The sequence below is a fragment of the Trichomycterus rosablanca genome, chromosome 14 (genome assembly GCF_030014385.1).
Source record: "Trichomycterus rosablanca isolate fTriRos1 chromosome 14, fTriRos1.hap1, whole genome shotgun sequence".
Taxonomy (NCBI): domain Eukaryota; kingdom Metazoa; phylum Chordata; class Actinopteri; order Siluriformes; family Trichomycteridae; genus Trichomycterus; species Trichomycterus rosablanca.
In genome coordinates, this window is record NC_086001.1 from 19455770 (window position 1) to 19469495 (window position 13726).

The 13726-nt window shown below is 39.5% G+C and overlaps 2 non-coding genes and 1 pseudogene across 2 annotated transcripts; 2 read left to right on the forward strand and 1 right to left on the reverse strand.

The window, feature by feature from the left end:
- LOC134326942 (zinc finger protein 850-like) overlaps window positions 1-13726 on the reverse strand; it is a 72586-nt pseudogene that overhangs the window by 20272 nt on the left and 38588 nt on the right.
- On the forward strand, window positions 3535-3607 carry trnak-cuu (transfer RNA lysine (anticodon CUU)). The gene has a single exon. It is a non-coding gene; the product is annotated as a tRNA-Lys (tRNA).
- On the forward strand, window positions 10034-10107 carry trnai-aau (transfer RNA isoleucine (anticodon AAU)). Its single transcript has one exon. It is a non-coding gene; the product is annotated as a tRNA-Ile (tRNA).

Genomic DNA, 13726 nt, shown 5'->3' on the forward strand with positions numbered 1-13726 from the left:
GCGAGGAAAACCTTCTCACCCTGCTCCTTGGCTTTCAGATGCACTGCGCAGCAACAGAAGAGAATTAAGGGCAGCTGAGAGAAAGTGGAGGAAATCTAAGCTCAGTGTTGATCTCCACTCCTACCACGATCTGCTGTCCAGGTTCTCATCTGATGTGACTGCTGCAAAAACATATTTTTACAAAGCCAAGCTTGAACAATCTGCTGCTGACCCACGTAAGCTTCATGCTATCTTTTCCTCTCTTCTAAACCCTCCTCCTCCTCCCCCTTCTGCCTCTCTCACTGCTACTGACTTTTCAACATTCTTTCAGGACAAGATCGACAAAATCAATCAATCCTTCTCTCCGACTGACCCACTTTCAACTGACCCTCAACCCACCAACACACTCACCAGCTACACCCCACTCACCATGGATGAGGTTACACAGCTCCTCTCATCCAGCAATCCCACTACATGCGCTCTCGACCCTATACCATCCACCATCCTCAAAGACATCTCACAGGACCTGATCCCCTTCATCACACCCATCATCAACAACTCCCTGACATCAGGTGTTGTCCCTACTGCTTTTAAGAAGGCTCAGGTCATTCCCCTTCTTAAGAAACCTACACTAGACACTACAGACATCAACAACTACAGACCTGTCTCACTCCTCTCTTTTCTATCAAAAATTCTTGAACGTGCTGTCTATAACCAACTATCTGCCTTTCTCACTCAGAATGACCTCCATGATCCGTACCAGTCTGGCTTCAAGGCAGCGCATTCTACGGAAACAGCTCTTGTAGCGGTTACTGAGAAGCTTCATGCAGCCAAAGCAGCCAAACTGTCATCTGTCCTCATTCTTCTTGACCTCTCTGCAGCCTTCGACACAGTGAATCACAGCATTCTCTTGTCCACTCTCTCCAACCTTGGAGTAACAGGTTCAGCATGGCAATGGATGGCCTCCTACCTGGAAGGGCGCTCCTACCAAGTGTCATGGAGGGGATCCATATCTCCCCCATGCAGTCTCTCAACCGGTGTTCCTCAGGGCTCTGTACTTGGCCCACTTCTTTTCTCTATCTACACCCGCTCTCTGGGCAAGGTCATAGCCTCCCATGGCTTCTCCTACCACTCCTATGCAGATGATACTCAGCTCGTTCTGTCATTTCCTCCTTCAGACACGCAAGTCTCAGCTCGCATCTCAGCATGTCTGCAAGATATCTCACAATGGATGTCGGCTCATCATCTAAAACTTAATCCTAGCAAGACAGAGATGTTGCTCATTCCTGGAGATCCGTCTCCAACCCAGGACCTAGTAATTTCTCTGGATGACTCCCAGATCAGACCATCTGATAAGGTAAGAAGTCTTGGTGTTGTCCTTGATAACCAGCTGACATTCTCTCCTCATATAGCCAACATGACCAGAGCGTGTCGGTTCCTTCTGTACAACATCAGGAAGATTCGTTCATTTCTCTCCAGGGAAACTACCCAGATTCTGGTGCAATCACTTGTAATCTCACGGTTGGACTACTGCAACTCCCTTCTTGCTGGAGCTCCCATGTCCACGATTAAACCCTTACAGCTCATTCAAAATGCAGCTGCACGTCTGGTTTTTAACCAACCCAAACACTGCCACATCACCCCACTGCTACGTTCTCTTCACTGGCTTCCTGTAGCTGCACGCATTCAGTTTAAAACACTGACGCTCGCCTACAAAGCCAAAAATGGACCAGCCCCAAGCTACCTTCGTGGCCTAATCAAACCACGCTCTGTACCACGCAACCTCCGAGCCTCTAGTCTTGCTCGACTTGAGCCCCCATCCAGGACTAAAGGAAGACAAGCATCAAGGCTGTTCTCTGTTCTAGCGCCGAAGTGGTGGAATGAACTTCCTCTGTCTGTCCGAACATCTGAGTCTCTTGCTGTCTTTAAAAAACAATTAAAAACCCACCTTTTTACTAAACACTTAGGCTGACTGTACTTATTTACTAACATTTTGTTCCATTCTTTTCCATTTAAAAAAAAAAAAAAAAAAAAAAAAGGCTTTTTAACAGGTTTTAGCAGATTTGTGTTCTTTGACTGTTGTTTACCTAAACTTGAGAAATGAAATGTTCACTATAGAAGCACTTCTGTAAGTCGCTCTGGATAAGAGCGTCTGCTAAATGCCGAAAATGTAAATGTAAATGTCTCATTATTGATTCCTGAAAGCTTCTGTCCTGTTTTTAGATAAATAAAAACATGTCCCAGTCAGTGTACTGAAGAGCAAAGAAGGCTATTGCTAGCCAGGTCTTTACCTGTTTTAGTTCTGGCTTGTAGCAACTGGTGAGCGGTCTGTACGCTGGAATCAACATAACAGAGGTGTGGTCTGAGTAGCCACAAAGTCCACATAGGAGTGAGTAAACTGACATTGTTCAGCTCACGTATGGCACTGAGGTAAAAGATATTTGGTATAATAAGAACATCAACATTTTTCAAGGTTTTGTTTTCATTGGTTAAAAAAGTCTCCATATAGATATTATATCACTAATTACACTTAGCACTGATTGCTAAGTGCAGTTCTGTGTTCAGCTGTATTGAGGATATCGACATTTTCCTCAGGCATGTTGTTACATTTTAACAAAAAGCATCCATTTTTTGCTGAGATAACAATTACTACACTTTGCATTGTTATTGTACTGGAATTCTGGGGTCAGCTATCAGTGATATCATAATATATCAATTATTACACTTAGCATTGATCGATAAGTGGAATTCTGTGTTCAGCTCTATTGAGGATATCAAAAGTCTCCATACTGATAATATATCGCTAATTACACTTTGAACATTGATAGTTTGTTGATATTCTGTATTCAGATGTATTGGGAACATTAACATTTCACTCAGGTATGTTGGTACATTTAAACAAAAAGTCTCCATATTGCTAAAATACAGAGGTGGAAAGAGTAAAAGTAAAAGTACTGTTACTTTAATAAATTTTTACTTAAGTACAAGTAAAATTACTAGTCTAAAAATCTACTCAAGTAAAAAGTAAGAAGTAACTTATTTAAAATGTACTCAGAGTAAACGTTACTTATTACTTTTTTAACAGCGGGGGGGGGGGGGGGGGGGTGTCTCCTGTGGAATGCAAACAGGATAAGTGGATATAAATCTCACAATAGTTGTTTTTAATTAAAATATAATAGAAAAAACATGTTGATAGAACATTTAAAACATTTAGAAATGTGTAATGTGTTATTTTAGTACAGACCATCCCATCAAACTTTTTCAAACTGTATAACCACTGAAGTTGGCATTAATTGTGGATTCTATAGACCAGCCTTCTTTTCATCACCAACAAACATCAAACAACATCATACTGTAAATCTTATAACTCAAAACAAGTCAAAGTAGTAGTTTAAAAGTGACAGTAAGTCTGTGTCTGTTTCTGTTGCTTATTCTGAATTGTGTTTGTTTGTAAACTGTGAATTAGTTCTTAATCTGGTCGTGATGTTAGTGAATTAAACCTACATCTCTCTGATGATCTGACCGATGAGCTGTCTGTTTTGACGTGCTGTTTAAGCCCGGCTAGCTCAGTTGGTAGAGCATGAGACTCTTAATCTCAGGGTCGTGGGTTCGAGCCCCACGTTGGGCGAGTATCTTCATTTATCATCTACTGAAACCAAAAGAACGTTCTTCCACTTTGGACAGCCGTTCTCTGGTGACTTATCAGGTGGATGTTTGTGCTTGTAGGACTGTTGTTTACTGGATGTTTTTCAGTTACTTATTTCCACTATTCTGTGGGACTACAGGTTGTTGTTGTGTCTCATATCCGTTTAATCAACCGGCAGGTTGGGTGGGCTCGAACCACCAACCTTTTGGTTAACAGCCGAACGCGCTAACCGATTGCGCCACGGAGACACAGGCGTAGGTTCACATGGGTCACATGACTTGCTAAGGTTTACCTCAGGCTATACCACCCTGTTATTCTGCAATCTTTAATTCTGGCTTTATTTCACCTAATGAACGTGACATGACCTTTATAATTGGTTACAATCAATTTTGTTAATCGAAAAAAAAAAAAAAAATAAATAAAAAGAGAACTGCTGTGCAATTTAGTGAATTCTTGTACTGCACATGGCAGAGGACTAAAAGAAATTTAGACCGTGTAGAATAAAAGTATTCTACACGGTCATGTATTTTTTTTTTAAGAATAAATAACTGTTTGTTTATTAGAATTTTACCGTCATGTTTTACACTTTTGGTTACATTCATGACAGGAACGGTAGTTTATCTTCACACAGAGTTCATTAGTTCACAAGGTTATATCAAACACAGTCTTGGACGATTTAGTGTCTCCAATTCACCTCACTTGCATGTCTTTGGACTGTGGGAGGAAACCGGAGCACCCGGAGTAAACCCACGCAGACACAGGGAGAACATGCAAACTCCACACAGAAAGGACCCGGACCACCCCACCAGGGGATCAAACCCAGGACCTTCTTGCTGTGAGGCGACAGTGCTACCCACTTAGCCACCGTGCCGCCCAGAATAAATAACTGAAGGGCTGTCAGTGTAGAATCGGGTATGTGGGTATATGCCCTGCCCCATGGCTGGATTACTGACCGGGCCAGTGGGGCTAGCGCCCAGGGGCCCTCGAGGTGAGGGGGCCCCGGCCCAAAACATTCTGCGATGCCTATCAACATTTATGACACAAAATATTTTTATTTCCTAGGGCCCTCAATTTTAAGGAACCTCTGATTATCAGGGACTTTGACCCCAGGGCCTCTTGGGGTCCCTAGCCATGCTCTTGGGGCCCCTAGACTTGTACAGAAGTCGTTCACCATGGATCCTTGACTTTGTAGGGACCTACAAATCGGAAGCCGCACCCATCACTCACAACCGAGTGCTGGTTCACCAAGGGGAGGGGGGCGTGGTGCGAGGAGGGACGCAGAGCGTAAGTGCCTGTCAACATATTGTAGACTGGGGCAACTCAAGACTTTAAACACTTTTAAAGGGTGCAGTGACTGAACAAAGGTTGAGAAACACTGGTTTAATGTATTAATTTATCTATGTTTTTGGAGGGGGGGCTGGGCAACTCTTTGCCCAGGGGCCCAGACTATCCTTAATCCGTCCTTGCCCTGCCCTTGTACACAGGCCGGTTAGCTCAGTTGGTAAGAGAGTGGTGCTAATAACGCCAAGGTCGCGGGTTTGATCCCTGTATGGGTCACACCCACTTTTTCTTTTATTACAGGTTTAAAGTTGCATAAAACAAATGTTTGTACAAATAATATAAAACCAAGGTACACTGTAAAAAATTATTCAGCACATTAGTAAATTAAACGTAATATAATAAGTCAGTTCAACAAAAAAAATTAAGTTTGTTACATTTGTTCAAATGTTTGAGTTTGGGCAACTTAAAAAGACATTGTTTTAGACAAACTTAAAATTGTAAACTTTTTCAACGCATTAATTTTGCTTTAGTACAACATCATACCAATTTTGAGTTGAGCCAACTAAAATATCTGAGTTGTCTGAACGAAGCAAAGAAGAGCATAAGAAGCTCCGAGTACGTTCTGTCACCGCGCATGCGCACTTCTCCGAGGCCAACACTGAGGCCGTCACTGAGAAAGCGCTGAAGTTTTGCATTTTGCCCTGACCTGCCCTGAGGTAGGTATTCAGCTATTCAACATAATACAAGTTATGTTTAAAACTTAAGAAATGCATAAAGTATAAACTGACTGAATAACGAGGGGAATTACTAGCATTTTAGTTTCACGTATTTTCTCAACCAAACATTTCAAATATTGTATGGCAGACGAGTGCGAGTTCTTTTCAAATTGTTAATTTATATAAAGGTGTACGAGTGTAATCTATTTGCAAATTTGGGCTTGTCGGTGACAATTTAACCATTTTCGGTACACAGAGAGAGCTGTTAGCTGACATGCTAGCGGGTTTTGATGCCCATTTGTTTGAATGGCCTGGGGCTAACTGTGTTAGCTTAATAAGCTAAACTTGTCTGTGGTACAGCACATTACAAAACAGTCTGTTACACTTATGACGGTATGATTGTAAGTAAGCGGCTCATTTGATGTGATTTTCACGGCTGTGAATTAGGTAGGGCCTTATTCATGGTATTCATAGTTAGCTATAGTTGCAAACTTAAACATTAATATGGTTATTGTCAATTTATTGGAATTTTGCTAATTTCATACATACTTCAACTTTAGCTGATTTACTGTGCTTGTCTTAACTGATTATTAAACGAAAGCTAAATCATCATATTGTTTAAATTTAAATATATGATTTTAAAATTGTTTGTGTTTTTTATTGCAGATTAATATGCAATGCAATCCCAGTCCAGAAGTACTACTGAAACATTACAGATTGTGTCATTACCAAGGGCGCTCCTGGCCATTGCCGTGTTTGTATCCTGACTGTGCTTACCTGGAAAACCAGTTTGTTTATTGGTGCTAATTATACTTTTGCTGGAGTGGCACAGGTTTATGGCTTAAAATAAATGTCTGTTGTGAAAGTCAAATAAACATTTTAATAAAATTTTGTTAAATTGTCTTAAATTTCTTTCATAGCTACTTGTTAAGAGTGTAACATATTCATTTACATTTTTGTCATTTTGCAGATGCTTTTACTCAAAGAGACTTACAATTGTGGCTGAATATGATGCAAGCAATTGAGGTTTAAGGGCCTTGCTCAGGGCCCCAACAGTGGTAACTTAGTGGTGGTGGGGCTTGAACCAGCATCCCACTGAATACTAGACCAGTACCTTAACCACTGAACTACCAACTGTCAGTTCAGATATGTAAAAAAAACTTTTGCCTGTAAAAAACATTTAGTAATTGCTTTTTTTAGTTAAAAAAACACAGTTTAGTAAACTAAAAGTAAAATGTTTAGTCAACCTTAAAAATCTAAAGGTTAATCTGACTAAGGCAAACGGCTGCCTCACCTTTTTGAGTTTTCTCAACTTCAGGAGCCCAAGCAGTTGTGCAACTTGCTTTGCTAAGTTAGGTTGTTAGTTCACTCAAATCACTATTTAAAGTTGGACAAAATTACAATTACTATTTGATTGTATTCCAAAAAATAATTATTTTAAGTGAACTTATAGGGAAACTAAAGAAAATAAGTACGAATGCCTGAAGTTGAGAAAACTCAAAAAAAAAGTGAGGCAGCTGGTTGCCAAAGCAGATGCTTTAATTTGTTGTTGCATAACAAAACATGGACTTTCCAAAGGTGCCTTTCATTTTCTTTAACTGAACTGTCATATAATTAATAAAAAAGGTTACATATACAGTTTTAAGTAGAACAGAAATACAATTTAATGTTAGAACAACTTAAATTGTTAAGTAGGTCCAAATTAACTAAGCTTCATAATATTCAGCATAATAGATTCAGATTAATTAAGCCTGATGGTGTTGAAATATATATGGTGGTTATATATATATATATATATATATATATATATATATATATAGTGTGTGTGTGTGTGCAAGCCCTTTTGCTGCTTGTTAATTGTTTGCACTTTTAATAAATGCAGATATTGTATTTGATGTCTGGAAATTGATTTATTTGAGTGGTAGTTAAGTGTGCTTGTATTTTAAGTAATACAAAAGCAAAAAAATTAAGGCAATAGTTTGCATGGATCTTTCTATGTTGGGAGTACTTAAAAAAATGAGTTGGTACAACTTGAATTTGTAGTCCTTCATTTTGACTTTATTTAGTTGTATTTACTACAAAACCTGAGTAGATTCAACTTAAAAATCAACTCAAAATATTTAAGTTGACTCAACGTAGTGATTTTAGTTATACTGTGATAATTTATTTAAGTATATTTTAAGTGACTTAGATAGGTTCCATTTACTTAATAGAACAGAAAGTTAATTCAACTTAAAAAGATCCATGCAAACACTTGCCTTAATTTTTTTAAGTAATTTCAACACCTCATTTTTTACAGTGCAGGGACGAGTGCCTTTTACTGCACAACCATGTCTGATGATCAAACGAATAAACTCAGTGTATATTATCTGGAAACAGATGCTCTTCATATAGAAATATGCTTTACATTTGCTTGATGGTAATAACTCTTAGTGAAGTCTTAATGAACAATTAATTAAATTCAGGTTGTTTTTAGTTCAACTGGGATTAACAGTAGCTAAACTTCCTAAAACCCAGTATCCTACATTCATTCCACAAGGTTCACAAACTACATGATTTAATGAGTGAAAACTTGATGTTTGGAGCCTCTCTGGCATGCAGGCTGGTACTGTGTATCAGCACTACTTACTGTGTGCAGGACCTGAGTCGTATCTGCTCCAGTCGCTGGTTGGTGGCATTAAGCTCAGTCAAGAACTTTAAGAAATATATAGTTTAGATAGTTCAAACATACAGTGGGGCCAAAAAGTATTTAGTCAGCCACTGATTGTGCAGGTTCTCCTACTTAGAAAGATGAGAGAGGTCTGTAATTTTCATCATAGGTACACTTCAACTATGAGAGACAAAATGAGAAAAAAAAATGCAGGAAATCACATTGTAGTATTTTTAAAGAATTTATTTGTAAATGATGGTGGAAAATAAGTATTTGGTCAATAACAAAAGTTCAACTCAATACTTTGTAACATAACCTTTGTTGGCAATGCCAGAGGTCAAACGTTTCCTGTAAGTGTTCACCAGGTTTGCACACACTGTAGCTAATATTTTGGCCCATTCCTCCATGCAGATCTCCTCTAGAGCAGTGATGTTTTGGGGCTGTCGCTGGGCAACACGGACTCCACAAATTTTCTATGGGGTTGAGGTCTGGAGACTGGCTAGGCCACTCCCGGACATAAATTGCTTTTTACGGAGCCACTCCTTCGTTGCCCGAGCGGTGTGTTTGGGATCATTGTCATGCTGGAAGACCCAGCCACGTTCCATCTTCAATGCTCTCACTGATGGAAGGAGGTTTTGGCTTAAAATCTCACGATACATGGCCCCGTTCATTCTTCCCTTAACACGGATCAGTCGTCCTGTCCCCTTTGCAGAAAAACAGCCCCAAAGCATGATGTTTCCACCCCCTTGCTTCACAGTAGGTATGGTGTTCTTGGGTTTTTCTTCTTCCTCCAAACACGACGAGTTGAGTTTTTACCAAAAAGTTCCATTTTGGTTTCATCTGACCACATGATATTCTCCCAATCCTCTTCTGGATCATCCATATGCTCTCTGGCAAACTTCAGATGGGCCTGGACATGTACTGGCTTAAGCAGGGGGACACGCCTGGCACTGCAGGATTTGAGTCCCTCTCGGCGTAGTGTGTTACTGATGGTAGCCTTTGTTACTTTGGTCCCAACTCTCTGCAGGTCATTCATCAGGTCCCTCCGTGTAGTTCTGGGATTTTTGCTCACCGTTCTCATGATCATTTTGACCCCACGGGATGAGATCTTGACCCCAAGGGAGATTATCAATGGTCTTGTATGTCTTCCATTTTCTTACAGTTGCTCCCACAGTTGATTTATTCACACCAACCTGCTTGCCTATTGTAGATTTACTCTTTCCAGCCTGGTGCAGGTCTACTATTTTCTTCCTGGTGTCCTTCGACAGCTCTTTGGTCTTGGCCATGGTTGAGTTTGGAGTCTGACTGTTTGAGGCTGTGGACAGGTGTCTTTTATACAGATAACGAGGTCAAACAGGCGCCATTAATACAGGTAACGAGTGGAGGACAGAAGAGCTTCTTAAAGAAGAAGTTACAGGTCTGTGAGAGCCAGAAATCTTGCTTGTTTGTTATTGACCAAATACTTATTTTCCACCATAATTTACAAATAAATTCTTTAAAAATCCTACAATGTGATTTCCTGTTTTTTTTTTTCTCATTTTGTCTCTCATAGTTGAAGTGTACCTATGATAAAAATTACAGACCTCTCTCATCTTTCTAAGTAGGAGAACCTGCACAATCAGTGGCTGACTAAATACTTTTTGACCCCACTGTATAAGAACCCACAAAAGCTCTTAGATGTGTATTAAGAAAGTCAGTTTCAGCTGCTTGAATGGAGTTAGTGTTGAATTATGTACAAAGATTTAAAATGATTAGTTAAATGGCCGGTTAGCTCAGTTGGTTAGAGTGTGGTGCTAATAACACCAAGGTCGCGGGTTCGATCCCCGTACGGGCCACACCCACTTTTGTACTTAAACTAACAAACAAGTGAACCCTCTCTAACTAGCAGGTTCTATTGACCTGGGCTTCAAACGTTGTCTCTGACAAGTGTGAGATCTTTTTACTGCCCCTCTCATTCAAATCAGAAACATGCCATTATTTCAATTTGCCAAACTTAATGACCCTTCTGTAAATGGTTTAATGTGCACACTGCTGCTACTGGCTTGTTTTTCTTTTCTACAGTTTAAGTTCATACCTTCAGGTTCATGTTATTTGAGATCTCTACATAGATTTCTTTCTCATGTGCAGTTCAGTTTGAGAAGCGCACAGCGGGAGAGCGAGTGAGTCTGCGCGTTCAAATGAATTAAATGAGTCGATTCTTTAATCTGGTTCTTTAAGTCGAACGACAGGAATAGACTCGAAAGAGTCGATTCACTAAGTTGATAGTACTCAGCAATGAGCTGTTAGAAGCTGAAGGAATCGATTCTTTTTGATGAAGTCAACATTTTATATGTTGTAAAATGTGATTCTTTACCTTTACCAGAGCAGCCTTTTACACACTTGCAAATTGACTTTACACACATGCCATCTTGTGGACAGTTTAAGTATTTACTTGTCATTGTGGATAGATTTTCCAAATGGGTTGAAGCCTTTCCCACTGCTACAGAAAAGTACGGTGGCCGAGAAGTGCAAAACAAATTTACATTTCAGAAAACAAAATTACAAAAAAAACAAAAACAAATTTACAACAAAAGCAAAAACAAATTTACAAGTGCTCGGGTACCCAGTGTTTGTAAATTTGTTTTGGCATATGTAAAAGTGTTTCAGCACTTGTAAATTTATTTTCGGCATATGTAATTTTGTTTTCTAAAATGTATATTTGTTTTGCACTTCCCGGCCGCACATATTTGACGGAAAAGGCAGGGACAATAAACCGGAAGTGCGTGTTGCTTACCTGCTGTCAATCAAACTGTTTCTCAGCGATAAAGTGAACGGAGTTTGTGATGGTGACGATAAACAAGGTTTTGTCTAGTTTGTGGAAATCATTTTATCCAGTTGACCCGCTATTGTTTTTCTTGTGGAAAGTTTTGTGCAGATGTTTAGACGTGGCGTGTGCATCTCTATTTACCGTCCGCTCTTCTAAACATCTAAGGAATTCCCACAAGAACAACAAAAGCGAAATAATGAAAATCATTAACACAAAATGGACAAAACATTGTTTATTAGGGACGGAACATTTGATACCGAGGCTTTAAAACTTGTTTCACTTTTGTAACAGTGGACTCAGTGTATCGGAGCTTATATTAAAGCAGCATGTGCGGGACTGATGAAGCTTTGTGCTGAGTTTTATCTCACTCACTATATAAGAGACAACCAAACCAGGGTTACCCACCGTCCTGTAAATACACAATCCTTCTTTATTTGGAGACTAAACGCCGCGTTCAGTACTGAACTGATACAGGACGCTTTGTTCCGTATTTTTATCAGTGGGAGACAGTGGGAATTATATTAAGTAGTGTTCACTTTTATTCTTAGTAACGGTGTGTGTGCGCTGGTTATAGCAGCAGGGGGGACCTTACACAGTCATGAGAACAAAGGTTTTATTTATGGTGTTTAACATTTATTATTTTCATTCTTTATAATAATAAGTCAGAACCATATTTTAGGCAAAACAACGCACTCCGCCCACTGTGCTACACATACAGCGGTGTATTAAACAGGTTATGTCACGTTACTAAGAATAAAAGTGAACACTACTTAATATAATGAATTAAGCAGCAGTTTCCTTCTGTTTCATACACCACACCGTCTCCCATTGATAAAAATACGGAACAAAGCGTCCTGTATCAGTTCAGTACTGAACGCGGCGTTTAGTCTCCAAATAAAGAAGGATTGTGTATTTACAGGACGGTGGGTAACCCTGGTTTGGTTGTCTCTTATATAGTGAGTGAGATAAAACTCAGCACAAAGCTTCATCAGTCCTGCACATGCTGCTTTAATATAAGCTCCGATACACTGAGTCCACTGTTACAAAAGTGAAACAAGTTTTAAAGCCTCGGTATCAAATGTTCCGTCCCTAATAAACAATGTTTTGTCCATTTTGTGTTAATGATTTTCATTATTTCGCTTTTGTTGTTCTTGTGGGAATTCCTTAGATGTTTAGAAGAGCGGACGGTAAATAGAGATGCACACGCCACGTCTAAACATCTGCACAAAACTTTCCACAAGAAAAACAATAGCGGGTCAACTGGATAAAATGATTTCCACAAACTAGACAAAACCTTGTTTATCGTCACCATCACAAACTCCGTTCACTTTATCGCTGAGAAACAGTTTGATTGACAGCAGGTAAGCAACACGCACTTCCGGTTTATTGTCCCTGCCTTTTCCGTCAAATATGTGCGGCCGGGAAGTGCAAAACAAATAATACATTTTAGAAAACAAAATTACATATGCCGAAAATAAATTTACAAGTGCTGAAACACTTTTACATATGCCAAAACAAATTTACAAACACTGGGTACCCGAGCACTTGTAAATTTGTTTTTGCTTTTGTTGTAAATTTGTTTTTGTTTTTTTGTAATTTTGTTTTCTGAAATGTAAATTTGTTTTGCACTTCTCGGCCACCGTAGAAAAGGCTGAGACTGTGGTGAAAATATTGACACAGGAAATCTTTCCTAGATATGGACTTCCTATATGTATTGACAGTGACCAGGGTACTCCATTTACTTCTAGGGTTACTCAGAAGTTATGTAAATACCTGCAGGTCAATTGGCATTTTCACATTCCTTATTATCCTCAATCATCTGGAATGGTAGAAAGAATGAACCGGACTATTAAAGAAAGATTAACTAAGGCCATGTTAGAGACAGGTAAGAATTGGGTTAATTTGTTACCTGCTGTGTTAGCTAGAAATCAGAATGACGCCAAGTTCAACCACTAAACTCTCTCCATTCGAGGTCATCTTTGGCAAACCATTTCCTTGTCTGTTGGTAAAGGGAACTAACAAACTTTTCTCTGCAGATGACTTGCATATGCTGACTATGCTGCAGCGTTAGTTGAAAAATTGTCTAATATACATACTAAAGTTTCTGTCTCTCTGCCTATTCCATCAGATAACCCAACACACCCATATCAACATGGTGATTTAGTTTTAGTGAAGTCTCTAAATCCTAGGAAGGTTGGAGAAGCTGCTTTTGGGCCGCCTACTACCGTGCTTGCTGTGACGCGGACAGGGGTTTTGACAGGATTCACAGCCTCAGTGAATACTCACGTTAATACCTCATGCCTTGTTTGTCACGCTCTTTCCCAAGATTGGGAAGCTGTTCCTTTAAACTCTTTCTTTCTAAGACAATATCAGTCACAGTCCCACACTTGTTTGGTACCTCCAGAGGTCTTGTTTCTGCTAAACCTAAATAATGCTTTATTTAATACTGACTTTTTATTTTTAGTAATACTCTAAGTGATTTCACTAATCCATTCACCCCTGATACTTTTACTGGGCTTTTTCATGTAAGACCAGTTCAAGGATCAGTGTGCCTGTGTGCTCAACCTGGCATAGTTACTATAAATGGCACAAAATATAGATGTCGCCTTATAGGCCACACTTTATGTGCAGTGAATGTTACAATCTTA